We start from the raw sequence: 9,879 nt of genomic DNA, 5'->3' as shown, positions 1-9,879 counted from the left end.
GTGAGTGGCCTTTTGGAAATTTTATGGATCGAGCGGGAATTAAGGAAGAATTCAATGCATATTTGCGTAACGCTGATCTTCTGAGCTTCGAGGAAGAGAAGTGCAGCCAGTATCACAATCTCACTAGTACCTTTGTGAGGAGGTTTGTATTTTTATCTTCACGTAATTCTCCAACTGTCCTGTTTGATCTCTATGAAAATTCTTACACTATGGACTTAGAAGATTTTACCACTGCTTGCAAACTTCCACAATGGGGTAGTATAAGGGATCCTCACAAATCTGAATTTAGAGATTTTCTTGCTAGCATAACTATGGGAGAATCTAGAGATATTACACAAGCTACCATAGGGAGCATTCACTTTCCTGCTATACATTATTTTGCTCTCTTCATAGGTAGATGCATTAATGGTAAAGATGAGGCATGTCACATGTGTGTCCCTGACCTCAGTATTCTTAGGAGTGCTATGTTAGGAGATAAATCTTATAATTTGGAAGCCATTGTTGCACGTAGGTTGCATCTTAATAGATTTAATGGAGATTTCTTTGGAGGAATTTATGCAACCCGCATAGCTAATTTTCTTGGTGTAGCCATACGCGAAGATGATATTGAATTACCCCCCGCTTACCTAGACTTTAATGCTATGGTTCACCACCAGTTTGTCGAGAGGAACGAATCACCTCTCAAGTATCGACTAATCTTTGACAGACGCCGTGCTGTCCATATTACTCTCCATGGTCCTTCCTTCTTTGATCATCGGGCAAAAGGAAGATATGTTATTACCAGAGAGGAGGCAGATGAGTACGAGAGGAGAGTGGAGGCCGCTCGTCGCCACGTTGCAGCTCAGGAGGCGATAGCCGCTACATCTCAGTACGACCCCAGCTACTATTATGGATATCCGCCAGGCCAACCGTGGCCATAGACCAACTTAGGCCAAAAGCCTAAGTTTGGGGGAGTATGTTTTTCTCACCGACATTACATTTATGTTCACACACTCATTGCTAGATGTCGATGCTCATGCTTTTTCATTGTATCATCCATGCTAGTTTATTTTCCTTTTTATGCTTTCTTCTTGTGTGTTTAATAAACCTTAAGAAAAACAAAAAATTAGTTGTAGATTTTAATTAGTCTAATTTCCATGCTTGTAGTAGTAACTAGAAAGAAAACCCAAAAAGATTTCATGTTCTTCTTTTACTTGTTGGGAGCTTTCCCGTGTAAATAGTTTTATTTCTTTTCTTTTCTTTGGGGGTCGATAGGAGGCCATAATTAAATTGTTGAAGTGGCTCTTGTATGGATACTTGTTGATCTGACAAAAGAGCCCATATTGCCTTGTCTTCTCCTGTTTATTAAATGCTTGCAGATTCCAGCTTAGTCCAATGCACGCGCACTATTATTATTATTCACATCGTTCGGTCATGCAAGTGAAGGGCAATTATGACGATATATGATGGACTGACTGAGATGAGAAAAGCTGGTATGAACTCGACCTCTTTTGTTTTTGTAAATATGATTAGTTCGTCGTTCCTGATTCAACCTATTATGAATAAACATGTTTGCAATGACAACTAGAGATCATAGTTCCTTGTGCCATGCTTGATTAGCTATGAGTTATAATGGTTCACCTTGCGTGCCAACATGCTATTGAGATGGTTATGATGTGGTATGATAGGGTGGTATCCTCCTCTGAATGATTTAAGTGACTTGACTTGGCGCATGTTCACGCATGTAGTTGAAACAAAATCAACATAGCCTTCACGATATTTATGTTCATGGTGGATTATATCCTACTCAAGCTTGCATTCGGTGTTGATTAATTTTAATGCATGTTCATGACTGTTGTCGCTCTCTAGCTGGTCACTTCCCAGTCTTTTGCTAGCCTTCACCTGTACTAAGCGGGAATACTACTTGTGCATCCAATCCCTTAAACCCCAAAGTTATTCCACATGAGTCCACTATACCTACCTATATACGGTATCTACCTGCCGTTCGAAGTAAATTTGTATGTGCCAAACTCTAAACCTTCAAATAAATATCATGTTTTGAATGCTCGAATAGCTCATGTATCAACTAGGGTTGTCTATATCTTCCATGTTAGGCGGGTTATTCTCAAGAGGAGTGGACTCCGCTCCTCACTCACGAGATAAATGGCTGGTCACCGGGATGCCCAGTCCCATGATTTATGCAAACTAAATCAAAATAATTGCAAACAAAACTCCCCCTGGGACTCTTGTTAGTTGGAGGCACTCGTTGTTTCGAGCAAGCCATGGATTGATGCTTGTTGGTGGAAGGGGGAGTATAAAATTTACCATTTTGTTTGGGAACCGCCTATAATGTGTGTAGCATGGAAGATATCGCCATCTCTTGGTTGTTATGTTGACAATGAAAGTATACCGCTCAAAATATTATTCACCTCTGTTTCAAAACCGAGCTCGCACCTCTACAAATCTCTGCTTCCCTCTGTGAAGGGCCTATCTATTTACTTTTATGCTGAGTCATCATCCTCTTATTAAACGCACCAGTTGGAGAGCACCACTGTCATTTGCATTCATTACTGTTAGTTTACATTGAGTATGACTTGATTGGATCTCTTTTACCATGAATTACAATGTCTAGTCAGTCCTTGGTCTTTAAAGGTGCTCTGCATTTATGTTTTGCGGTCTCAGAAAGGGCTAGCGAGATACCATATTGTTATATCATATTATGATTGTTTTGAGAAAGTGTTGTCATCCGAGATTTATTATTATTGCTCACTAGTTGATTATGCTATTGATATGAGTAAACTTGAGACCTAAGCATTATTGCGAATGTAGTTAGTTATAATCTTTGCTGAAAACTTGAATGATGGCTTTACATATTTACAACAACAAGAGCAAACAGAGTTTGTAAAAGTTTTTATTTATCACTTTCAGTTTGTCAACTGAATTGCTTGAGGACAAGCAAAGGTTTAAGCTTGGGGGAGTTGATACGTCTCTTTCACATCCACATGGCTTGCGGTGATGATCTACACGCCATCAAGTACCTCCCACTAAAACTCAAAGGACCAGCTCGGCATTGGCTCAATAGCTTGCCAGCCGACTCTGTCGGCAGTTGGGAGGATCTGGAAGATGCATTCCTTGACAACTTCCAAGGCACTTATGTGCGACCACCGGATGCCCGATGACTTGAGCCATATAACTCAGTAGCCAGGGGAATCGGCCAGACAATTCTAGACTCGATTCCTAACTAAGAAAAACCAAATTGCCGACTGTCCGGACGCAGAGGCCCTCACGGCATTCAAGCACAACATCTGTGATGAGTGGCTTGCCCGCCACCTTGGCCAGGAGAAGCTGAATTCTATGGCAGCCCTCACGACACTCAAGACCCGCTTTTGCGCGGGCGAGGATAGCTGGCTGGCTCACAGCAATAACACATCGAGGAATCCGGGCGCTTCGGATAGCAAAGATGCCAACGATAGACAACGTCGTAACAGACCAAAGCGCCGCAATAACGGCGATAACACCGAGGATACGACAGCCAATGCCGGATTCAGAGGCTCTAGATCCGGTCAGTGGAAAAATCCATTTAAAAGAAGTACTCCGGCTCCGTCCAGTTTGAATCGCATACTGGATCGCTCATGTGAAATCCACGACACCTCCGACAAGCCAGCCAATCACACCAACAGAGAATGCTGGGTGTTCAAGCAGGCCGGCAAGTTAAATGCCGAAAACAAGGACAAGGGGCTGCATAGTGATGATGATGAGGAGCCCCGACCGCCGAACACGGGAGGACAAAAGGGGTTCCCCCCACAAGTGAAGACTGTGAACATGATATACGCAACCCACATTCCCAAGAGGGAGCGGAAGCATGCACTAAGGGACGTCTATGCGATGGAGTCCGTTGCCCCAAAGTTCAACCCATGGTCTGCTTGCCCGATCACCTTTGATCGCAGGGACCACCCCACAAGTATTCGTCATGGCGGATCCGCCGCATTGGTCCTAGACCCCATCATCGACGGATTTCATCTCACTCGAGTCCTTATGGACGGCGGCAGCAGCCTGAACCTGCTCTATCAGGATACAGTGCGAAAAATGGGTATCGATCCCTTGAGGATCAAACCCACCAAAACACCTTTAAGGGCGTCGTCATCCCAGGTGTAGAGGCCCATTGCACGGGCTCAATCACACTGGAAGTAGTCTTCAGATCACCGGACAACTTCCGAAGCAAGGAGTTAATCTTCGACATCTTCCTATTCCGAAGTGGCTATCATGCACTGCTCGGACGAACCGCATTTGCAAAATTCAATGCAGTACCGCATTACGCATACCTCAAGCTCAAGATGCCAGGACCTCAGGGGGTCATAACAGCGAATGGAAACACAGAATGCCCGCTCCGCACGGAAGAGCACACTGTGTCCCTCGCAGCAGAAGCACAAAGCAGCCTTTCAAAGCAAACCACTAATTCGGTGATACGGCCCCCGAACACCTTCAAGCGTGCCCGATGTAAACTGCAACAGGATCACCTGGCATGTTCAGAGCTCGCCTAGCAATTCGGCCCCCGTCCCAGTCCCAATCAAGTGACGAAATCCGTGCCGCGCGTACATAATTACGCACTGAAAATATCATGTACATAGGCGGGGGCATGATCAAGGCATGTCCCGCAATGCGGCTTAACCGCCCTCAGGGCTGTATATCTTTATCATTTCTTTTCTCTTTCAGGTCTAACTCTCTGGAAGCCCTTTCCGGCAGTATGATTGCCAGACACATTACGGGAAGGAACAACCAAGGGGGCAAGAAGCTAAGATGTACACGGGAACCCCCAGGTGGTCTCTAATAATAATACTCGCTTTCTATACACAGCTCGCCTTGGATAGGACATTTCGAATAGTCCTACTTTTTGCTTATCGCACTACCTGTACCAGTATGCTTCGACGTATTATTTAAATAACAATGCATAGCATAAGTCTATTATTGCATTATTCATCCTTTTTTCTTCCTTAATGTCCATTTACAACAATCCGCACACGGCAATTCAGGTATAGTCAGTACGCCAGGGGCTTTCGTTTACCCCATAATATGGCGTGAGAAGTCCGAACACTTTTGACAGTGCGGCACCCCGAACTTATAGCATTATATGCATCAGCTCTGAATCATGTCTTGCGTCAATAGTTGGGTTTGCCCGGCTCCCATGCTTTGGTACCTTACGTTCCGCTATATCGGCTAAGGTAGCGGTGGGAGAACTACTGCGATTGTGTCCCGGTTCTTCCAGACGAGCACCTCAGTAGAGAAAGCCGAAAACTGACTGTCATGATATGGCGAGAGACTGGTCACTGTTCTAGAGGTCTCAAGTCCTTAAAGACTTTTTCCGCTTCGGGCGAGGAGTCGGCCTTGTCCGGTTTAGGCATGTATAGCGCCCCAAATTCGGCCTTCCGAATACCAGGGGCTTCACCAGAATTTAAAATTATAGACTTCTATGGCTAAGTGAGAGTGATAAAGCATTATAGTCCGATTGCCTGGTTCGTTGCGCTGAACACCTGCCTTGAAGGACCCAAAATTGGGGTAAAGAGTGCTCAGGTTTATCCCGAACACCCTAGTACTAGTTACATGGGGGCAGAGGCCGATGACTGGCCAACTCTCAGATTTTATAAACAGCCGCACAGAAGGTAATATTTTAAATTAAAAACGCGTTGCATGGCGCAAATGAACTCATTTCATATTACCGGATCACATGAGCATGTTCGTTCAAAAATTACATCCTTGGCACATTCATCCGCCACAAGGCGGGAACCCTTGAGGACACTCTCATAGTACATCTCGGGGCAGCGATGCTCCTTACCCTCCGGCGGCCCCTCCTTCACCAGCTTCACAGCGTCTAGCTTCGCCCAGTGCACCTTCGCCCGGGCAAAAGCCCTGCGCGCACCCTCGATGCGGACGGACCGCTTTATGACTTCAAGCCGTGGGCAGGCGTCGATGAGCCGCCTTAGCAGACCGAAGTAGTGCCGGACAGGGGCTCGCCGGGCCACATCCACACTATAAGGCCCCTCATGGCTTGTTCGGTCGCCTTGTGAAGCTCGGCCAACTGCTTCAGCTGGTCGCTCAAGGGCACGGGGTGTTCAGTCCCAGTATATTGAGACCAGAATAACTTCTCCATCGAGCTCCCCTCCTCGGCTCGGTAAAACTCCGCGGCATCGAGTACACTGCGGGGAAGATCTGCAAACGCTCCTGGAGAGCTCCGAACTCGGGTAAGAAAAAGGAAAGTCTCCTTCACGTGCTTGCTTTGCATAATGAATGCCTTACCCGCTGCTATCTTCTTCACCGCATTAATCTCCTGGAGGGCCTTGTGGGCTTCAGCCTTGGCGCTCCGGGCGCTTTCAAGCGCCTGCGCGAGCTCGGACTCTCGCGTCTTAGAGTCAAGCTCCAAGGACTCATGTTTTTTGGCGAGAGCCTCGAGCTCCTGCTGCACCTCGTCCACTCGGGCTTCTTGTTTCTACCGCTCAATGCGCTCCTTGGCCGCTTTGTCTTCGGCCTCGGATAGCGCCTTCTTCAGGGCCGCCACTTCGGTCGTGGCCCTTGACAAATTCATGATGATCCTATTATTTTACAACCAAACTCCTTTTTAAAAGCGTAGACAAGGTATTGCTTACCTTTGCTCTCCTCGAGCTGCCTCTTGGTACGGCTGAGCTCGTTCTCAGACCGCTCCAGGCCCTGCTTTAGTGCAGAGACCTCTGCAGTACGTGCGGCAGCGGCCAGCAGTGAAGCCTGCACATACACATAGATATATTCTGATTAGACTCCTGAGTCATCATTTGATCCTCTATTCAGCCTTTCTTCTCGAACGCCAAACAGAGCATCAGGGGCTACTACCTATGCGGTAATACTTTCTTATACTTTGATTGCTTACCTCAAAGCCTGTTAGGAGGCTAGCGCAAGCTTCGGTCAGTCCATTTTTGGCAGACTGAACCTTCTCGATCACCGCACTCATGATAGTGCGGTGCTCCTCGTCAATGGAGGCGCTGCGAAGCGCTTCCAGCAAGTTTTCCGGTGCCTCTAGATGGACAGATGACACCGGCACGGGCGGCTGGCCCCCCTTAAATGGGGATCGCCCGCCGGAGTCTGGAACCACCAAAGACTCTGGTGCAGTGTTCGGCTGGGGGCCGAACCTGGTGCCCATGGGAGTCCGGCTCCCTTTGCGCCCAGGGTCCGGAAGGTCACCTCGGGGCGCCCCAAGTAGTGCCTCCCCTTGGCCCGGTGCCTATTGAGACAACACCTCGGCGTTGTCCACAGGCAACGGGTGGAGGCGGTCGGAAGAGAACCGTTGTTCATATCCGACGAGTCCAACAAACTGCTCGACGAAGATACATCGAGATGAGCTCGGGATGGACTGCATAATCATGTTCGGCATGAGAGGAAGCAATGCAGTAAAACATACCATGAATTGCTATGGTGTCCGGATACTTACGACTTCACCAGGGGCTTGACCCTGGGTAGCCACTCGTCGCCGCTATGGGTGGCTGCCGTGGAGTAGTCCGGAGGGAGGGTCCTGCCCTTCTTGGACCCTTCGGCCTCCCCAGTTGGGTTGGCCTTCCTTTTCTTGTCTCCCCCAGCTGGGGGGGAGAACTTTCCTCTTCCTCCTCCTCATTTTCGTGGGAGGAGGGCGCGTCGGAGTTATCGGACGATGAGTCCGATACAACCTTGCGCCAGAGACCCTTTCGGGTCCCCGCGGCCTTCTTCTTGGCCTTCTTCACTGGCACCTCGTAAGGTGCCGGAACCAGCATCTCCATCAGGAGAGCGTCTGCATGATCCTCCGGCAGAGGGGTGGGGCAATCGATCTGCTCCGCTGTCTTCACCTAGTCCTGTTAAAGGCATGGAAGGCTTAGATCCCGCACATGATTAAACTGAGCCGTGTGGGGATTCCGGATCGGAATTCGGGGGCCGTCACCCAGTTGGTGTCCCGCGGCTCAGTGATGTAGAACCACCCTGATTGCCACCCCATTATGGTCTCCACATAGGAGCCTTCAAGCCAGGTGACATTAGGCATCTTGCTCACCATGGCGCCTCCGCACTCCGCTTGCTGGCCGACCACCACCTTTGGTTTGACATTGAAGGTCTTCAGCCACAGGCCGAAATGGGGCTTGATGCGGAGGAAGGCCTCGCACACGACGATAAACGCCGAGATGTTGAGGATGAAATTGGGGGCCAGATCATGAAAATCCAGCCCGTAGTAGAACATGAGCCCGCGGACAAATGGGTGGAGAGGAAATCCCAGTCCGCGGACAAATGGGTAAGAAAAACTACCTTCTCATGTGGTTTGGGCGTTGGGATGATCTGCCCTACATCTGGCAGCCGGTGCACGATATCCGCGGCCAAATATCCGGCTTCCCGTATCTTTTTGATGTTCTCCTCCATGACGGAGGAGACCATCCACTTGCCTCCTGCTCCAGACATACTTGGAGTGGTTTGAGAAGAGGAACGCGAGCTTGGACGCTAGAGCTCGAGTGTGCGGGAACGGATAAGTGAGGAGGAAGAAAGCGTGGGTGAAAAGAGTGAATCTTTTTCCCTTTATAAGGGTGCAGGAGGCGATGCGCCTCCCCACTTGCTTGGTAAAATCGCTTATTCCCCAAGCGCCGTAATTAATGGAGCGGTTGGGTTACCCACGTCCGTATTGATGAGAATCCCATAACAAGGGGGACACAATCTCTGCTTCGACAAGACGTGTCAAAAAAACTGCCTCGCGATATGCGCAGTGCTGGTTGAGAAAAACGGTTCGAATAAAGACTGGGCCATGACATAATGTCGTGCTGTCAAAACACGTCAGCAGATTAGATTTGTGGAAATATTATTCTCTCTACGGTGGTATGTGGAACTTGTTTTGCAGAGCCGTACACTATCCTTGTGTTCAAAATCTTCTATGGAGTATTCGGAGGAGGAACCCGCCTTGCAATGCCGAAGACAATACTGCGCGCCGGACTCATCGTCATTGAAGCCTAGTTCAGGGGCTACTAAGGGAGTCCTGGATTAGGGGGTCTCCGGACAGCCAGACTATATCCTTTGGCCGGACTGTTGGACTATGAAGATACAGGATTGAAGACTTCGTCCCGTGTCTGGATGGGACTCTCCTTGGCGTGGAAGGCAAGCTAGGCAATATGGAAATGTAAATCTCCCCCGTGTAACCGACTCTGTGTACCCCTAGCCCCCTCCGGTGTCTATATAAACCGAAGGGTTTAGTCCGTAGGACAACAGACAATCATACCATAGGCTAGCTTCTAGGGTTTAGCCTCTACGATCTCGTGGTAGATCAACTCTTGTAATACTCATATCATCAAGAACACTCAAGCAGGACGTAGGGTAGTACCTCCATCAAGAGGGCCCGAACCTGGGTAAACATCGTGTCCCCTGCCTCCTGTTACCATCCGCCTTAGACGCACAGTTCGGGACCCCCTACCCAAGATCCGCCGATTTTGACACCGACAAGCTTGCTGCTGGTTTAAAGCTATTTGAAGGAGCTCTCTGGCCCGTCGTGTCTCAATCGCCGTCCATTGGGAGGGCTGCCAATCGTGAAGCGGCGGCCACAATGTTATCCAGCGGGTTGGAGTAATGCCCCAGAGGCGTCGGAACGTACTGTGGCACAATGTTGTTCTGACGAGGGGGGTTCATCATGCGCGGCTGAACCGGCGCTCCTGTTTCTGGTGCCTTAGTTCGGTTTCCCACCGGCTGGTTACTGGTTCCTGCTCCTGGCGTGTTGAAGAGATTTCTTGGCTCATAACCCAGCGGGAGGTGCGACCGGTATCTCCTCCTCATGACATCATCTGAGGCACTCTGATCCAGCCTAAGCCGGTAGGCCTGAGCTTACAACTCGGCCCATTCTGTAGCCATCCTGGCGTTCTCTGCTGCCAGGTCCGCTTTAGT

Source organism: Triticum urartu, chromosome 7A, assembly GCF_056163025.1.
Source record: "Triticum urartu cultivar PI428250 chromosome 7A, HENAU_Tu73, whole genome shotgun sequence".
NCBI classification, from domain to species: domain Eukaryota; kingdom Viridiplantae; phylum Streptophyta; class Magnoliopsida; order Poales; family Poaceae; genus Triticum; species Triticum urartu.
Note: the sequence above shows the minus strand (reverse complement) of the source record.